At 44.6% G+C, this 16247-nt stretch overlaps 12 non-coding genes across 12 annotated transcripts; 7 read left to right on the top strand and 5 right to left on the bottom strand.

Annotated features, from left to right (window-relative positions):
• Positions 1–201: 201 nt before the first annotated feature.
• TRNAT-AGU (transfer RNA threonine (anticodon AGU)) lies at positions 202–275 on the top strand. The gene has a single exon. It is a non-coding gene; the product is annotated as a tRNA-Thr (tRNA).
• A 212-nt stretch (positions 276–487) lies between these two features.
• Positions 488–569, bottom strand: TRNAS-GCU (transfer RNA serine (anticodon GCU)). Its single transcript has one exon. It is a non-coding gene; the product is annotated as a tRNA-Ser (tRNA).
• A 1392-nt stretch (positions 570–1961) lies between these two features.
• Positions 1962–2035, top strand: TRNAT-AGU (transfer RNA threonine (anticodon AGU)). The gene has a single exon. It is a non-coding gene; the product is annotated as a tRNA-Thr (tRNA).
• Positions 2036–4009: 1974 nt separating this feature from the next.
• TRNAS-GCU (transfer RNA serine (anticodon GCU)) lies at positions 4010–4091 on the bottom strand. The gene has a single exon. It is a non-coding gene; the product is annotated as a tRNA-Ser (tRNA).
• A 1393-nt stretch (positions 4092–5484) lies between these two features.
• On the top strand, positions 5485–5558 carry TRNAT-AGU (transfer RNA threonine (anticodon AGU)). The gene has a single exon. It is a non-coding gene; the product is annotated as a tRNA-Thr (tRNA).
• A 212-nt stretch (positions 5559–5770) lies between these two features.
• TRNAS-GCU (transfer RNA serine (anticodon GCU)) lies at positions 5771–5852 on the bottom strand. The gene has a single exon. It is a non-coding gene; the product is annotated as a tRNA-Ser (tRNA).
• A 1392-nt stretch (positions 5853–7244) lies between these two features.
• Positions 7245–7318, top strand: TRNAT-AGU (transfer RNA threonine (anticodon AGU)). The gene has a single exon. It is a non-coding gene; the product is annotated as a tRNA-Thr (tRNA).
• Positions 7319–9292: 1974 nt separating this feature from the next.
• TRNAS-GCU (transfer RNA serine (anticodon GCU)) lies at positions 9293–9374 on the bottom strand. Its single transcript has one exon. It is a non-coding gene; the product is annotated as a tRNA-Ser (tRNA).
• A 1393-nt stretch (positions 9375–10767) lies between these two features.
• TRNAT-AGU (transfer RNA threonine (anticodon AGU)) lies at positions 10768–10841 on the top strand. Its single transcript has one exon. It is a non-coding gene; the product is annotated as a tRNA-Thr (tRNA).
• A 1687-nt stretch (positions 10842–12528) lies between these two features.
• TRNAT-AGU (transfer RNA threonine (anticodon AGU)) lies at positions 12529–12602 on the top strand. Its single transcript has one exon. It is a non-coding gene; the product is annotated as a tRNA-Thr (tRNA).
• A 1687-nt stretch (positions 12603–14289) lies between these two features.
• Positions 14290–14363, top strand: TRNAT-AGU (transfer RNA threonine (anticodon AGU)). Its single transcript has one exon. It is a non-coding gene; the product is annotated as a tRNA-Thr (tRNA).
• A 212-nt stretch (positions 14364–14575) lies between these two features.
• TRNAS-GCU (transfer RNA serine (anticodon GCU)) lies at positions 14576–14657 on the bottom strand. The gene has a single exon. It is a non-coding gene; the product is annotated as a tRNA-Ser (tRNA).
• Positions 14658–16247: the final 1590 nt, after the last annotated feature.

Raw genomic sequence — 16247 nt, 5'->3', positions numbered from 1 at the left:
AAAAAACAACAACTTTTGGAGGAGTGATGAGTTCAAAAGGACGTTGCATAGTCTCCTTTGCTATCTCCTCCTCTGCCTTTCATGCTGCGTTAGAGATTTTGAAGCTTGATGTGCGTAACATTTGTCAAGAAGTTCCTCACAACTGTTCTGTGCCTGTGCTGACACAAGTCTGCCTTTGGCACGAGCACAGTGTCCGGGTGTGGTGCTGTGGCTTAGTTGGTTAAAGCGCCTGTCTAGTAAACAGGAGATCCTGAGTTCGACTCTCAGCAGCGCCTTTCTTTGGCTGCAGATTAAGCCCTTGAAAAGGTTTTAAGAGTGGCCTCGGGAGCTTTGTGCCGCAATGGCATGGTTTAGGCAGCAGCCCTGCTCTTGATGCTTCCAGCTGATCTCTTCAAAGCCCTGCGAGTTTGCTGGACCTTTTAGCCTAGGTTATGCCAGCCTGGTGTCCACGGCAAGCACAAAACAGTGCACCTTTAGACGAAGGGCTCGATGAGGATGGGATTCGAACCCATGCATGCAGAGCACAATGGATTAGCAGTCCATCGCCTTAACCACTCGGCCACCTCATCCACAGCAAGCTTGCGAGCTTTGATTTTGGGAGCTGCATGTCACAAGCAGAAACTTGAGGAAAAGACACAAGCAGGATGCCGTTTCTCACCTCCTAATAGAGCACCTTGCTTCCGTGCTGTCAATTCATTGTGACAAAAGCTTCATTCTTCCTTTTCTGCCAAGGGTATAATCAAATGTTACAAATGCAATCAAGGGTGTAAAGCAAGTCACAAGTAGTAATGCTCACCAACTTTGCTGCAGACACGCAGTCTAACGGCATGGAATTAGGAAGCGTCAACAGGTGCAAAATGTCATGTATTCCCCATCTTTTTTTTTCACTTTCTGCTGTTCCTTTTTTATTGGCTCTAGATGATGAACTGTGCCCGCGTCAAGAGAAATTCGCCTGGATGGAGCCACTCTTTTGCCAGGACATTCAGAGATGTAGCTCAACCATCAATTTCAAGTCTACACTTTTCTCCTACCTGGCTGGCATTTTTACATGAATGCAAAGTGTTTGACTGTGGTTGGGGTCCCAAAACTCTTGTCACCGCTTCAGTATCTGTTCCCTTTGACTTCACCTCGGGCAATGATTCATTTGGTTAAAAGACACATGCAGGATGTCTTTCCACAAATAGTCATATTCACAAACTCCTCTTGGCGATCATGAATTCAAACGTCAAGGGTGGAGGATGTATGAAAAATGGCAGCGTTCCTATTTTTCTTCCCCATCTTTGTTCATTTTCAGCCTGTTGATTAGCTCTAGATCAAGGACTCTGTGTTCTTCCAAAAACAGGAGGATGTCTGCCTGCTGTCTTCCAAGGGACAAATGAAAAGTTAGAAGCGTAAGAAACGGTCTGAAGCAAGATGCAGATAGTTTCCTTCCCCAAATCTTTTTCCCGCATGCATTTCATCTTCACAGGAGTGGAAGCCAAAAGATGGGCAAATTGGTTTTTCCCACCTTCTTTTATTTTCGGTCCATTGTTTGATTCTAGAGCACAGACTCTGCCTGTTTAAAATAAGATTAGGTAGGATTGGCCCACTGTTACCTCTTGACTTCACAAGAGATATCTGAGTTGTAGCCTTGGCTCTTAAACCTTTTAGCAAAAATGAAGCAATGTACAAAGCTGGAAAGTTTTCAAGCTACTCGTAAGCTGGTTTTTCTTGGCACCAAACAGCTAAGAAAAATAAGCAATGAAAAAAGAAGAAAAAGAAAAAAACAACAACTTTTGGAGGAGTGATGAGTTCAAAAGGACGTTGCATAGTCTCCTTTGCTATCTCCTCCTCTGCCTTTCATGCTGCGTTAGAGATTTTGAAGCTTGATGTGCGTAACATTTGTCAAGAAGTTCCTCACAACTGTTCTGTGCCTGTGCTGACACAAGTCTGCCTTTGGCACGAGCACAGTGTCCGGGTGTGGTGCTGTGGCTTAGTTGGTTAAAGCGCCTGTCTAGTAAACGGGAGATCCTGAGTTCGACTCTCAGCAGCGCCTTTCTTTGGCTGCAGATTAAGCCCTTGAAAAGGTTTTAAGAGTGGCCTCGGGAGCTTTGTGTCGCAATGGCATGGTTTAGGCAGCAGCCCTGCTCTTGATGCTTCCAGCTGATCTCTTCAAAGCCCTGCGAGTTTGCTGGACCTTTTAGCCTAGGTTATGCCAGCCTGGTGTCCACGGCAAGCACAAAACAGTGCACCTTTAGACGAAGGGCTCGATGAGGATGGGATTCGAACCCATGCATGCAGAGCACAATGGATTAGCAGTCCATCGCCTTAACCTCTCGGCCACCTCATCCACAGCAAGCTTGCGAGCTTTGATTTTGGGAGCTGCATGTCACAAGCAGAAACTTGAGGAAAAGACACAAGCAGGATGCCGTTTCTCACCTCCTAATAGAGCACCTTGCTTCCGTGCTGTCAATTCATTGTGACAAAAGCTTCATTCTTCCTTTTCTGCCAAGGGTATAATCAAATGTTACAAATGCAATCAAGGGTGTAAAGCAAGTCACAAGTAGTAATGCTCACCAACTTTGCTGCAGACACGCAGTCTAACGGCATGGAATTAGGAAGCGTCAACAGGTGCAAAATGTCATGTATTCCCCATCTTTTTTTTTCACTTTCTGCTGTTCCTTTTTTATTGGCTCTAGATGATGAACTGTGCCCGCGTCAAGAGAAATTCGCCTGTATGGAGCCACTCTTTTGCCAGGACATTCAGAGATGTAGCTCAACCATCAATTTCAAGTCTACACTTTTCTCCTACCTGGCTGGCATTTTTACATGAATGCAAAGTGTTTGACTGTGGTTGGGGTCCCAAAACTCTTGTCACCACTTCAGTATCTGTTCCCTTTGACTTCACCTCGGGCAATGATTCATTTGGTTAAAAGACACATGCAGGATGTCTTTCCACAATTAGTCATATTCACAAACTCCTCTGGGCGATCATGAATTCAAACGTCAAGGGTGGAGGATGTATGAAAAATGGCAGCGTTCCTATTTTTCTTCCCCATCTTTGTTCATTTTCAGCCTTTTGATTAGCTCTAGATCAAGGACTCTGTGTTCTTCCAAAAACAGGAGGATGTCTGCCTGCTGTCTTCCAAGGGACAAATGAAAAGTTAGAAGCGTAAGAAACGGTCTGAAGCAAGATGCAGATAGTTTCCTTCCCCAAATCTTTTTGCCCGCATGCATTTCATCTTCACAGGAGTGGAAGCCAAAAGATGGGCAAATTGGTTTTTCCCACCTTCTTTTATTTTCGGTCCATTGTTTGATTCTAGAGCACAGACTCTGCCTGTTTAAAATAAGATTAGGTGGGATTGGCCCACTGTTACCTCTTGACTTCACAAGAGATATCTGAGTTGTAGCCTTGGCTCTTAAACCTTTTAGCAAAAATGAAGCAATGTACAAAGCTGGAAAGTTTTCAAGCTACTCGTAAGCTGGTTTTTCTTGGCACCAAACAGCTAAGAAAAATAAGCAATGAAAAAAGAAGAAAAAGAAAAAAACAACAACTTTTGGAGGAGTGATGAGTTCAAAAGGACATTGCATAGTCTCCTTTGCTATCTCCTCCTCTGCCTTTCATGCTGCGTTAGAGATTTTGAAGCTTGATGTGCGTAACATTTGTCAAGAAGTTCCTCACAACTGTTCTGTGCCTGTGCTGACACAAGTCTGCCTTTGGCACGAGCACAGTGTCCGGGTGTGGTGCTGTGGCTTAGTTGGTTAAAGCGCCTGTCTAGTAAACAGGATGATCCTGAGTTCGACTCTCAGCAGCGCCTTTCTTTGGCTGCAGATTAAGCCCTTGAAAAGGTTTTAAGAGTGGCCTCGGGAGCTTTGTGCCGCAATGGCATGGTTTAGGCAGCAGCCCTGCTCTTGATGCTTCCAGCTGATCTCTTCAAAGCCCTGCGAGTTTGCTGGACCTTTTAGCCTAGGTTATGCCAGCCTGGTGTCCACGGCAAGCACAAAACAGTGCACCTTTAGACGAAGGGCTCGATGAGGATGGGATTCGAACCCATGCATGCAGAGCACAATGGATTAGCAGTCCATCGCCTTAACCACTCGGCCACCTCATCCACAGCAAGCTTGCGAGCTTTGATTTTGGGAGCTGCATGTCACAAGCAGAAACTTGAGGAAAAGACACAAGCAGGATGCCGTTTCTCACCTCCTAATAGAGCACCTTGCTTCCGTGCTGTCAATTCATTGTGACAAAAGCTTCATTCTTCCTTTTCTGCCAAGGGTATAATCAAATGTTACAAATGCAATCAAGGGTGTAAAGCAAGTCACAAGTAGTAATGCTCACCAACTTTGCTGCAGACACGCAGTCTAACGGCATGGAATTAGGAAGCGTCAACAGGTGCAAAATGTCATGTATTCCCCATCTTTTTTTTTCACTTTCTGCTGTTCCTTTTTTATTGGCTCTAGATGATGAACTGTGCCCGCGTCAAGAGAAATTCGCCTGGATGGAGCCACTCTTTTGCCAGGACATTCAGAGATGTAGCTCAACCATCAATTTCAAGTCTACACTTTTCTCCTACCTGGCTGGCATTTTTACATGAATGCAAAGTGTTTGACTGTGGTTGGGGTCCCAAAACTCTTGTCACCGCTTCAGTATCTGTTCCCTTTGACTTCACCTCGGGCAATGATTCATTTGGTTAAAAGACACATGCAGGATGTCTTTCCACAAATAGTCATATTCACAAACTCCTCTTGGCGATCATGAATTCAAACGTCAAGGGTGGAGGATGTATGAAAAATGGCAGCGTTCCTATTTTTCTTCCCCATCTTTGTTCATTTTCAGCCTGTTGATTAGCTCTAGATCAAGGACTCTGTGTTCTTCCAAAAACAGGAGGATGTCTGCCTGCTGTCTTCCAAGGGACAAATGAAAAGTTAGAAGCGTAAGAAACGGTCTGAAGCAAGATGCAGATAGTTTCCTTCCCCAAATCTTTTTGCCCGCATGCATTTCATCTTCACGGGAGTGGAAGCCAAAAGATGGGCAAATTGGTTTTTCCCACCTTCTTTTATTTTCGGTCCATTGTTTGATTCTAGAGCACAGACTCTGCCTGTTTAAAATAAGATTAGGTGGGATTGGCCCACTGTTACCTCTTGACTTCACAAGAGATATCTGAGTTGTAGCCTTGGCTCTTAAACCTTTTAGCAAAAATGAAGCAATGTACAAAGCTGGAAAGTTTTCAAGCTACTCGTAAGCTGGTTTTTCTTGGCACCAAACAGCTAAGAAAAATAAGCAATGAAAAAAGAAGAAAAAGAAAAAAACAACAACTTTTGGAGGAGTGATGAGTTCAAAAGGACGTTGCATAGTCTCCTTTGCTATCTCCTCCTCTGCCTTTCATGCTGCGTTAGAGATTTTGAAGCTTGATGTGCGTAACATTTGTCAAGAAGTTCCTCACAACTGTTCTGTGCCTGTGCTGACACAAGTCTGCCTTTGGCACGAGCACAGTGTCCGGGTGTGGTGCTGTGGCTTAGTTGGTTAAAGCGCCTGTCTAGTAAACAGGAGATCCTGAGTTCGACTCTCAGCAGCGCCTTTCTTTGGCTGCAGATTAAGCCCTTGAAAAGGTTTTAAGAGTGGCCTCGGGAGCTTTGTGCCGCAATGGCATGGTTTAGGCAGCAGCCCTGCTCTTGATGCTTCCAGCTGATCTCTTCAAAGCCCTGCGAGTTTGCTGGACCTTTTAGCCTAGGTTATGCCAGCCTGGTGTCCACGGCAAGCACAAAACAGTGCACCTTTAGACGAAGGGCTCGATGAGGATGGGATTCGAACCCATGCATGCAGAGCACAATGGATTAGCAGTCCATCGCCTTAACCACTCGGCCACCTCATCCACAGCAAGCTTGCGAGCTTTGATTTTGGGAGCTGCATGTCACAAGCAGAAACTTGAGGAAAAGACACAAGCAGGATGCCGTTTCTCACCTCCTAATAGAGCACCTTGCTTCCGTGCTGTCAATTCATTGTGACAAAAGCTTCATTCTTCCTTTTCTGCCAAGGGTATAATCAAATGTTACAAATGCAATCAAGGGTGTAAAGCAAGTCACAAGTAGTAATGCTCACCAACTTTGCTGCAGACACGCAGTCTAACGGCATGGAATTAGGAAGCGTCAACAGGTGCAAAATGTCATGTATTCCCCATCTTTTTTTTTCACTTTCTGCTGTTCCTTTTTTATTGGCTCTAGATGATGAACTGTGCCCGCGTCAAGAGAAATTCGCCTGGATGGAGCCACTCTTTTGCCAGGACATTCAGAGATGTAGCTCAACCATCAATTTCAAGTCTACACTTTTCTCCTACCTGGCTGGCATTTTTACATGAATGCAAAGTGTTTGACTGTGGTTGGGGTCCCAAAACTCTTGTCACCGCTTCAGTATCTGTTCCCTTTGACTTCACCTCGGGCAATGATTCATTTGGTTAAAAGACACATGCAGGATGTCTTTCCACAAATAGTCATATTCACAAACTCCTCTTGGCGATCATGAATTCAAACGTCAAGGGTGGAGGATGTATGAAAAATGGCAGCGTTCCTATTTTTCTTCCCCATCTTTGTTCATTTTCAGCCTGTTGATTAGCTCTAGATCAAGGACTCTGTGTTCTTCCAAAAACAGGAGGATGTCTGCCTGCTGTCTTCCAAGGGACAAATGAAAAGTTAGAAGCGTAAGAAACGGTCTGAAGCAAGATGCAGATAGTTTCCTTCCCCAAATCTTTTTCCCGCATGCATTTCATCTTCACAGGAGTGGAAGCCAAAAGATGGGCAAATTGGTTTTTCCCACCTTCTTTTATTTTCGGTCCATTGTTTGATTCTAGAGCACAGACTCTGCCTGTTTAAAATAAGATTAGGTAGGATTGGCCCACTGTTACCTCTTGACTTCACAAGAGATATCTGAGTTGTAGCCTTGGCTCTTAAACCTTTTAGCAAAAATGAAGCAATGTACAAAGCTGGAAAGTTTTCAAGCTACTCGTAAGCTGGTTTTTCTTGGCACCAAACAGCTAAGAAAAATAAGCAATGAAAAAAGAAGAAAAAGAAAAAAACAACAACTTTTGGAGGAGTGATGAGTTCAAAAGGACGTTGCATAGTCTCCTTTGCTATCTCCTCCTCTGCCTTTCATGCTGCGTTAGAGATTTTGAAGCTTGATGTGCGTAACATTTGTCAAGAAGTTCCTCACAACTGTTCTGTGCCTGTGCTGACACAAGTCTGCCTTTGGCACGAGCACAGTGTCCGGGTGTGGTGCTGTGGCTTAGTTGGTTAAAGCGCCTGTCTAGTAAACGGGAGATCCTGAGTTCGACTCTCAGCAGCGCCTTTCTTTGGCTGCAGATTAAGCCCTTGAAAAGGTTTTAAGAGTGGCCTCGGGAGCTTTGTGTCGCAATGGCATGGTTTAGGCAGCAGCCCTGCTCTTGATGCTTCCAGCTGATCTCTTCAAAGCCCTGCGAGTTTGCTGGACCTTTTAGCCTAGGTTATGCCAGCCTGGTGTCCACGGCAAGCACAAAACAGTGCACCTTTAGACGAAGGGCTCGATGAGGATGGGATTCGAACCCATGCATGCAGAGCACAATGGATTAGCAGTCCATCGCCTTAACCTCTCGGCCACCTCATCCACAGCAAGCTTGCGAGCTTTGATTTTGGGAGCTGCATGTCACAAGCAGAAACTTGAGGAAAAGACACAAGCAGGATGCCGTTTCTCACCTCCTAATAGAGCACCTTGCTTCCGTGCTGTCAATTCATTGTGACAAAAGCTTCATTCTTCCTTTTCTGCCAAGGGTATAATCAAATGTTACAAATGCAATCAAGGGTGTAAAGCAAGTCACAAGTAGTAATGCTCACCAACTTTGCTGCAGACACGCAGTCTAACGGCATGGAATTAGGAAGCGTCAACAGGTGCAAAATGTCATGTATTCCCCATCTTTTTTTTTCACTTTCTGCTGTTCCTTTTTTATTGGCTCTAGATGATGAACTGTGCCCGCGTCAAGAGAAATTCGCCTGTATGGAGCCACTCTTTTGCCAGGACATTCAGAGATGTAGCTCAACCATCAATTTCAAGTCTACACTTTTCTCCTACCTGGCTGGCATTTTTACATGAATGCAAAGTGTTTGACTGTGGTTGGGGTCCCAAAACTCTTGTCACCACTTCAGTATCTGTTCCCTTTGACTTCACCTCGGGCAATGATTCATTTGGTTAAAAGACACATGCAGGATGTCTTTCCACAATTAGTCATATTCACAAACTCCTCTGGGCGATCATGAATTCAAACGTCAAGGGTGGAGGATGTATGAAAAATGGCAGCGTTCCTATTTTTCTTCCCCATCTTTGTTCATTTTCAGCCTTTTGATTAGCTCTAGATCAAGGACTCTGTGTTCTTCCAAAAACAGGAGGATGTCTGCCTGCTGTCTTCCAAGGGACAAATGAAAAGTTAGAAGCGTAAGAAACGGTCTGAAGCAAGATGCAGATAGTTTCCTTCCCCAAATCTTTTTGCCCGCATGCATTTCATCTTCACAGGAGTGGAAGCCAAAAGATGGGCAAATTGGTTTTTCCCACCTTCTTTTATTTTCGGTCCATTGTTTGATTCTAGAGCACAGACTCTGCCTGTTTAAAATAAGATTAGGTGGGATTGGCCCACTGTTACCTCTTGACTTCACAAGAGATATCTGAGTTGTAGCCTTGGCTCTTAAACCTTTTAGCAAAAATGAAGCAATGTACAAAGCTGGAAAGTTTTCAAGCTACTCGTAAGCTGGTTTTTCTTGGCACCAAACAGCTAAGAAAAATAAGCAATGAAAAAAGAAGAAAAAGAAAAAAACAACAACTTTTGGAGGAGTGATGAGTTCAAAAGGACATTGCATAGTCTCCTTTGCTATCTCCTCCTCTGCCTTTCATGCTGCGTTAGAGATTTTGAAGCTTGATGTGCGTAACATTTGTCAAGAAGTTCCTCACAACTGTTCTGTGCCTGTGCTGACACAAGTCTGCCTTTGGCACGAGCACAGTGTCCGGGTGTGGTGCTGTGGCTTAGTTGGTTAAAGCGCCTGTCTAGTAAACAGGATGATCCTGAGTTCGACTCTCAGCAGCGCCTTTCTTTGGCTGCAGATTAAGCCCTTGAAAAGGTTTTAAGAGTGGCCTCGGGAGCTTTGTGCCGCAATGGCATGGTTTAGGCAGCAGCCCTGCTCTTGATGCTTCCAGCTGATCTCTTCAAAGCCCTGCGAGTTTGCTGGACCTTTTAGCCTAGGTTATGCCAGCCTGGTGTCCACGGCAAGCACAAAACAGTGCACCTTTAGACGAAGGGCTCGATGAGGATGGGATTCGAACCCATGCATGCAGAGCACAATGGATTAGCAGTCCATCGCCTTAACCACTCGGCCACCTCATCCACAGCAAGCTTGCGAGCTTTGATTTTGGGAGCTGCATGTCACAAGCAGAAACTTGAGGAAAAGACACAAGCAGGATGCCGTTTCTCACCTCCTAATAGAGCACCTTGCTTCCGTGCTGTCAATTCATTGTGACAAAAGCTTCATTCTTCCTTTTCTGCCAAGGGTATAATCAAATGTTACAAATGCAATCAAGGGTGTAAAGCAAGTCACAAGTAGTAATGCTCACCAACTTTGCTGCAGACACGCAGTCTAACGGCATGGAATTAGGAAGCGTCAACAGGTGCAAAATGTCATGTATTCCCCATCTTTTTTTTTCACTTTCTGCTGTTCCTTTTTTATTGGCTCTAGATGATGAACTGTGCCCGCGTCAAGAGAAATTCGCCTGGATGGAGCCACTCTTTTGCCAGGACATTCAGAGATGTAGCTCAACCATCAATTTCAAGTCTACACTTTTCTCCTACCTGGCTGGCATTTTTACATGAATGCAAAGTGTTTGACTGTGGTTGGGGTCCCAAAACTCTTGTCACCGCTTCAGTATCTGTTCCCTTTGACTTCACCTCGGGCAATGATTCATTTGGTTAAAAGACACATGCAGGATGTCTTTCCACAAATAGTCATATTCACAAACTCCTCTTGGCGATCATGAATTCAAACGTCAAGGGTGGAGGATGTATGAAAAATGGCAGCGTTCCTATTTTTCTTCCCCATCTTTGTTCATTTTCAGCCTGTTGATTAGCTCTAGATCAAGGACTCTGTGTTCTTCCAAAAACAGGAGGATGTCTGCCTGCTGTCTTCCAAGGGACAAATGAAAAGTTAGAAGCGTAAGAAACGGTCTGAAGCAAGATGCAGATAGTTTCCTTCCCCAAATCTTTTTGCCCGCATGCATTTCATCTTCACGGGAGTGGAAGCCAAAAGATGGGCAAATTGGTTTTTCCCACCTTCTTTTATTTTCGGTCCATTGTTTGATTCTAGAGCACAGACTCTGCCTGTTTAAAATAAGATTAGGTGGGATTGGCCCACTGTTACCTCTTGACTTCACAAGAGATATCTGAGTTGTAGCCTTGGCTCTTAAACCTTTTAGCAAAAATGAAGCAATGTACAAAGCTGGAAAGTTTTCAAGCTACTCGTAAGCTGGTTTTTCTTGGCACCAAACAGCTAAGAAAAATAAGCAATGAAAAAAGAAGAAAAAGAAAAAAACAACAACTTTTGGAGGAGTGATGAGTTCAAAAGGACGTTGCATAGTCTCCTTTGCTATCTCCTCCTCTGCCTTTCATGCTGCGTTAGAGATTTTGAAGCTTGATGTGCGTAACATTTGTCAAGAAGTTCCTCACAACTGTTCTGTGCCTGTGCTGACACAAGTCTGCCTTTGGCACGAGCACAGTGTCCGGGTGTGGTGCTGTGGCTTAGTTGGTTAAAGCGCCTGTCTAGTAAACAGGAGATCCTGAGTTCGACTCTCAGCAGCGCCTTTCTTTGGCTGCAGATTAAGCCCTTGAAAAGGTTTTAAGAGTGGCCTCGGGAGCTTTGTGCCGCAATGGCATGGTTTAGGCAGCAGCCCTGCTCTTGATGCTTCCAGCTGATCTCTTCAAAGCCCTGCGAGTTTGCTGGACCTTTTAGCCTAGGTTATGCCAGCCTGGTGTCCACGGCAAGCACAAAACAGTGCACCTTTAGACGAAGGGCTCGATGAGGATGGGATTCGAACCCATGCATGCAGAGCACAATGGATTAGCAGTCCATCGCCTTAACCACTTGGCCACCTCATGCACAGCAAGCTTGCGAGCTTTGATTTTGGGAGCTGCATGTCACAAGCAGAAACTTGAGGAAAAGACACAAGCAGGATGCCGTTTCTCACCTCCTAATAGAGCACCTTGCTTCCGTGCTGTCAATTCATTGTGACAAAAGCTTCATTCTTCCTTTTCTGCCAAGGGTATAATCAAATGTTACAAATGCAATCAAGGGTGTAAAGCAAGTCACAAGTAGTAATGCTCACCAACTTTGCTGCAGACACGCAGTCTAACGGCATGGAATTAGGAAGCGTCAACAGGTGCAAAATGTCATGTATTCCCCATCTTTTTTTTTCACTTTCTGCTGTTCCTTTTTTATTGGCTCTAGATGATGAACTGTGCCCGCGTCAAGAGAAATTCGCCTGGATGGAGCCACTCTTTTGCCAGGACATTCAGAGATGTAGCTCAACCATCAATTTCAAGTCTACACTTTTCTCCTACCTGGCTGGCATTTTTACATGAATGCAAAGTGTTTGACTGTGGTTGGGGTCCCAAAACTCTTGTCACCGCTTCAGTATCTGTTCCCTTTGACTTCACCTCGGGCAATGATTCATTTGGTTAAAAGACACATGCAGGATGTCTTTCCACAAATAGTCATATTCACAAACTCCTCTTGGCGATCATGAATTCAAACGTCAAGGGTGGAGGATGTATGAAAAATGGCAGCGTTCCTATTTTTCTTCCCCATCTTTGTTCATTTTCAGCCTGTTGATTAGCTCTAGATCAAGGACTCTGTGTTCTTCCAAAAACAGGAGGATGTCTGCCTGCTCTCTTCCAAGGGACAAATGAAAAGTTAGAAGCGTAAGAAACGGTCTGAAGCAAGATGCAGATAGTTTCCTTCCCCAAATCTTTTTGCCCGCATGCATTTCATCTTCACGGGAGTGGAAGCCAAAAGATGGGCAAATTGGTTTTTCCCACCTTCTTTTATTTTCGGTCCATTGTTTGATTCTAGAGCACAGACTCTGCCTGTTTAAAATAAGATTAGGTGGGATTGGCCCACTGTTACCTCTTGACTTCACAAGAGATATCTGAGTTGTAGCCTTGGCTCTTAAACCTTTTAGCAAAAATGAAGCAATGTACAAAGCTGGAAAGTTTTCAAGCTACTCGTAAGCTGGTTTTTCTTGGCACCAAACAGCTAAGAAAAATAAGCAATGAAAAAAGAAGAAAAAGAAAAAAACAACAACTTTTGGAGGAGTGATGAGTTCAAAAGGACGTTGCATAGTCTCCTTTGCTATCTCCTCCTCTGCCTTTCATGCTGCGTTAGAGATTTTGAAGCTTGATGTGCGTAACATTTGTCAAGAAGTTCCTCACAACTGTTCTGTGCCTGTGCTGACACAAGTCTGCCTTTGGCACGAGCACAGTGTCCGGGTGTGGTGCTGTGGCTTAGTTGGTTAAAGCGCCTGTCTAGTAAACAGGAGATCCTGAGTTCGACTCTCAGCAGCGCCTTTCTTTGGCTGCAGATTAAGCCCTTGAAAAGGTTTTAAGAGTGGCCTCGGGAGCTTTGTGCCGCAATGGCATGGTTTAGGCAGCAGCCCTGCTCTTGATGCTTCCAGCTGATCTCTTCAAAGCCCTGCGAGTTTGCTGGACCTTTTAGCCTAGGTTATGCCAGCCTGGTGTCCACGGCAAGCACAAAACAGTGCACCTTTAGACGAAGGGCTCGATGAGGATGGGATTCGAACCCATGCATGCAGAGCACAATGGATTAGCAGTCCATTGCCTTAACCACTCGGCCACCTCATCCACAGCAAGCTTGCAAGCTTTGATTTTGGGAGCTGCATGTCACAAGCAGAAACTTGAGGAAAAGACACAAGCAGGATGCCGTTTCTCACCTCCTAATAGAGCACCTTGCTTCCGTGCTGTCAATTCATTGTGACAAAAGCTTCATTCTTCCTTTTCTGCCAAGGGTATAATCAAATGTTACAAATGCAATCAAGGGTGTAAAGCAAGTCACAAGTAGTAATGCTCACCAACTTTGCTGCAGACACGCAGTCTAACGGCATGGAATTAGGAAGCGTCAACAGGTGCAAAATGTCATGTATTCCCCATCTTTTTTTTTCACTTTCTGCTGTTCCTTTTTTATTGGCTCTAGATGATGAACTGTGCCCGCGTCAAGAGAAATTCGCCTGGATGGAGCCACTCTTTTGCCAGGACATTCAGAGATGTAGCTCAACCATCAATTTCAAGTCTACACTTTTCTCCTACCTGGCTGGCATTTTTACATGAATGCAAAGTGTTTGACTGTGGTTGGGGTCCCAAAACTCTTGTCACCGCTTCAGTATCTGTTCCCTTTGACTTCACCTCGGGCAATGATTCATTTGGTTAAAAGACACATGCAGGATGTCTTTCCACAAATAGTCATATTCACAAACTCCTCTTGGCGATCATGAATTCAAACGTCAAGGGTGGAGGATGTATGAAAAATGGCAGCGTTCCTATTTTTCTTCCCCATCTTTGTTCATTTTCAGCCTGTTGATTAGCTCTAGATCAAGGACTCTGTGTTCTTCCAAAAACAGGAGGATGTCTGCCTGCTGTCTTCCAAGGGACAAATGAAAAGTTAGAAGCGTAAGAAACGGTCTGAAGCAAGATGCAGATAGTTTCCTTCCCCAAATCTTTTTGCCCGCATGCATTTCATCTTCACGGGAGTGGAAGCCAAAAGATGGGCAAATTGGTTTTTCCCACCTTCTTTTATTTTCGGTCCATTGTTTGATTCTAGAGTACAGACTCTGCCTGTTTAAAATAAGATTAGGTGGGATTGGCCCACTGTTACCTCTTGACTTCACAAGAGATATCTGAGTTGTAGCCTTGGCTCTTAAACCTTTTAGCAAAAATGAAGCAATGTACAAAGCTGGAAAGTTTTCAAGCTACTCGTAAGCTGGTTTTTCTTGGCACCAAACAGCTAAGAAAAATAAGCAATGAAAAAAGAAGAAAAAGAAAAAAACAACAACTTTTGGAGGAGTGATGAGTTCAAAAGGACGTTGCATAGTCTCCTTTGCTATCTCCTCCTCTGCCTTTCATGCTGCGTTAGAGATTTTGAAGCTTGATGTGCGTAACATTTGTCAAGAAGTTCCTCACAACTGTTCTGTGCCTGTGCTGACACAAGTCTGCCTTTGGCACGAGCACAGTGTCTTGGTGTGGTGCTGTGGCTTAGTTGGTTAAAGCGCCTGTCTAGTAAACAGGAGATCCTGAGTTCAACTCTCAGCAGCGCCTTTCTTTGGCTGCAGATTAAGCCTTTGAAAAGGTTTTAAGAGTGGCCTCGGGAGCTTTTTGCCACAATGGCATGGTTTAGGCAGCAGCCCTGCTCTTGATGCTTCCAGCTGATCTCTTCAAAGCCCTGCGAGTTTGCTGGACCTTTTAGCCTAGGTTATGCCAGCCTGGTGTCCACGGCAAGCACAAAACAGTGCACCTTTAGACGAAGGGCTCGATGAGGATGGGATTCGAACCCATGCATGCAGAGCACAATGGATTAGCAGTCCATCGCCTTAACCACTCGGCCACCTCATCCACAGCAAGCTTGCGAGCTTTGATTTTGGGAGCTGCATGTCACAAGCAGAAACTTGAGGAAAAGACACAAGCAGGATGCCGTTTCTCACCTCCTAATAGAGCACCTTGCTTCCGTGCTGTCAATTCATTGTGACAAAAGCTTCATTCTTCCTTTTCTGCCAAGGGTATAATCAAATGTTACAAATGCAATCAAGGGTGTAAAGCAAGTCACAAGTAGTAATGCTCACCAACTTTGCTGCAGACACGCAGTATAACGGCATGGAATTAGGAAGCGTCAACAGGTGCAAAATGTCATGTATTCCCCATCTTTTTTTTTCACTTTCTGCTGTTCCTTTTTTATTGGCTCTAGATGATGAACTGTGCCCGCGTCAAGAGAAATTCGCCTGGATGGAGCCACTCTTTTGCCAGGACATTCAGAGATGTAGCTCAACCATCAATTTCAAGTCTACACTTTTCTCCTACCTGGCTGGCATTTTTACATGAATGCAAAGTGTTTGACTGTGGTTGGGGTCCCAAAACTCTTGTCACCGCTTCAGTATCTGTTCCCTTTGACTTCACCTCGGGCAATGATTCATTTGGTTAAAAGACACATGCAGGATGTCTTTCCACAAATAGTCATATTCACAAACTCCTCTTGGCGATCATGAATTCAAACGTCAAGGGTGGAGGATGTATGAAAAATGGCAGCGTTCCTATTTTTCTTCCCCATCTTTGTTCATTTTCAGCCTGTTGATTAGCTCTAGATCAAGGACTCTGTGTTCTTCCAAAAACAGGAGGATGTCTGCCTGCTGTCTTCCAAGGGACAAATGAAAAGTTAGAAGCGTAAGAAACGGTCTGAAGCAAGATGCAGATAGTTTCCTTCCCCAAATCTTTTTGCCCGCATGCATTTCATCTTCACGGGAGTGGAAGCCAAAAGATAAGCAAATTGGTTTTTCCCACCTTCTTTTATTTTCGGTCCATTGTTTGATTCTAGAGCACAGACTCTGCCTGTTTAAAATAAGATTAGGTGGGATTGGCCCACTGTTACCTCTTGACTTCACAAGAGATATCTGAGTTGTAGCCTTGGCTCTTAAACCTTTTAGCAAAAATGAAGCAATGTACAAAGCTGGAAAGTTTTCAAGCTACTCGTAAGCTGGTTTTTCTTGGCACCAAACAGCTAAGAAAAATAAGCAATGAAAAAAGAAGAAAAAGAAAAAAACAACAACTTTTGGAGGAGTGATGAGTTCAAAAGGACGTTGCATAGTCTCCTTTGCTATCTCCTCCTCTGCCTTTCATGCTGCGTTAGAGATTTTGAAGCTTGATGTGCGTAACATTTGTCAAGAAGTTCCTCACAACTGTTCTGTGCCTGTGCTGACACAAGTCTGCCTTTGGCACGAGCACAGTGTCTGGGTGTGGTGCTGTGGCTTAGTTGGTTAAAGCGCCTGTCTAGTAAACAGGAGATCCTGAGTTTGACTCTCAGCAGCGCCTTTCTTTGGCTGCAGATTAAGCCTTTGAAAAGGTTTTAAGAGTGGCCTCGGGAGCTTTTTGCCGCAATGGCATGGTTTAGGCAGCAGCCCTGCTCTTGATGCTTCCAGCTGATCTCTTCAAAGC

The sequence above is a fragment of the Staurois parvus genome, unplaced genomic scaffold (genome assembly GCF_062004578.1).
Source record: "Staurois parvus isolate SC_StPar_1 unplaced genomic scaffold, SC_StPar_1.0 ptg000020l, whole genome shotgun sequence".
NCBI lineage: Eukaryota > Metazoa > Chordata > Amphibia > Anura > Ranidae > Staurois > Staurois parvus.
This window is presented reverse-complemented; position numbering and strand designations above follow the sequence as displayed.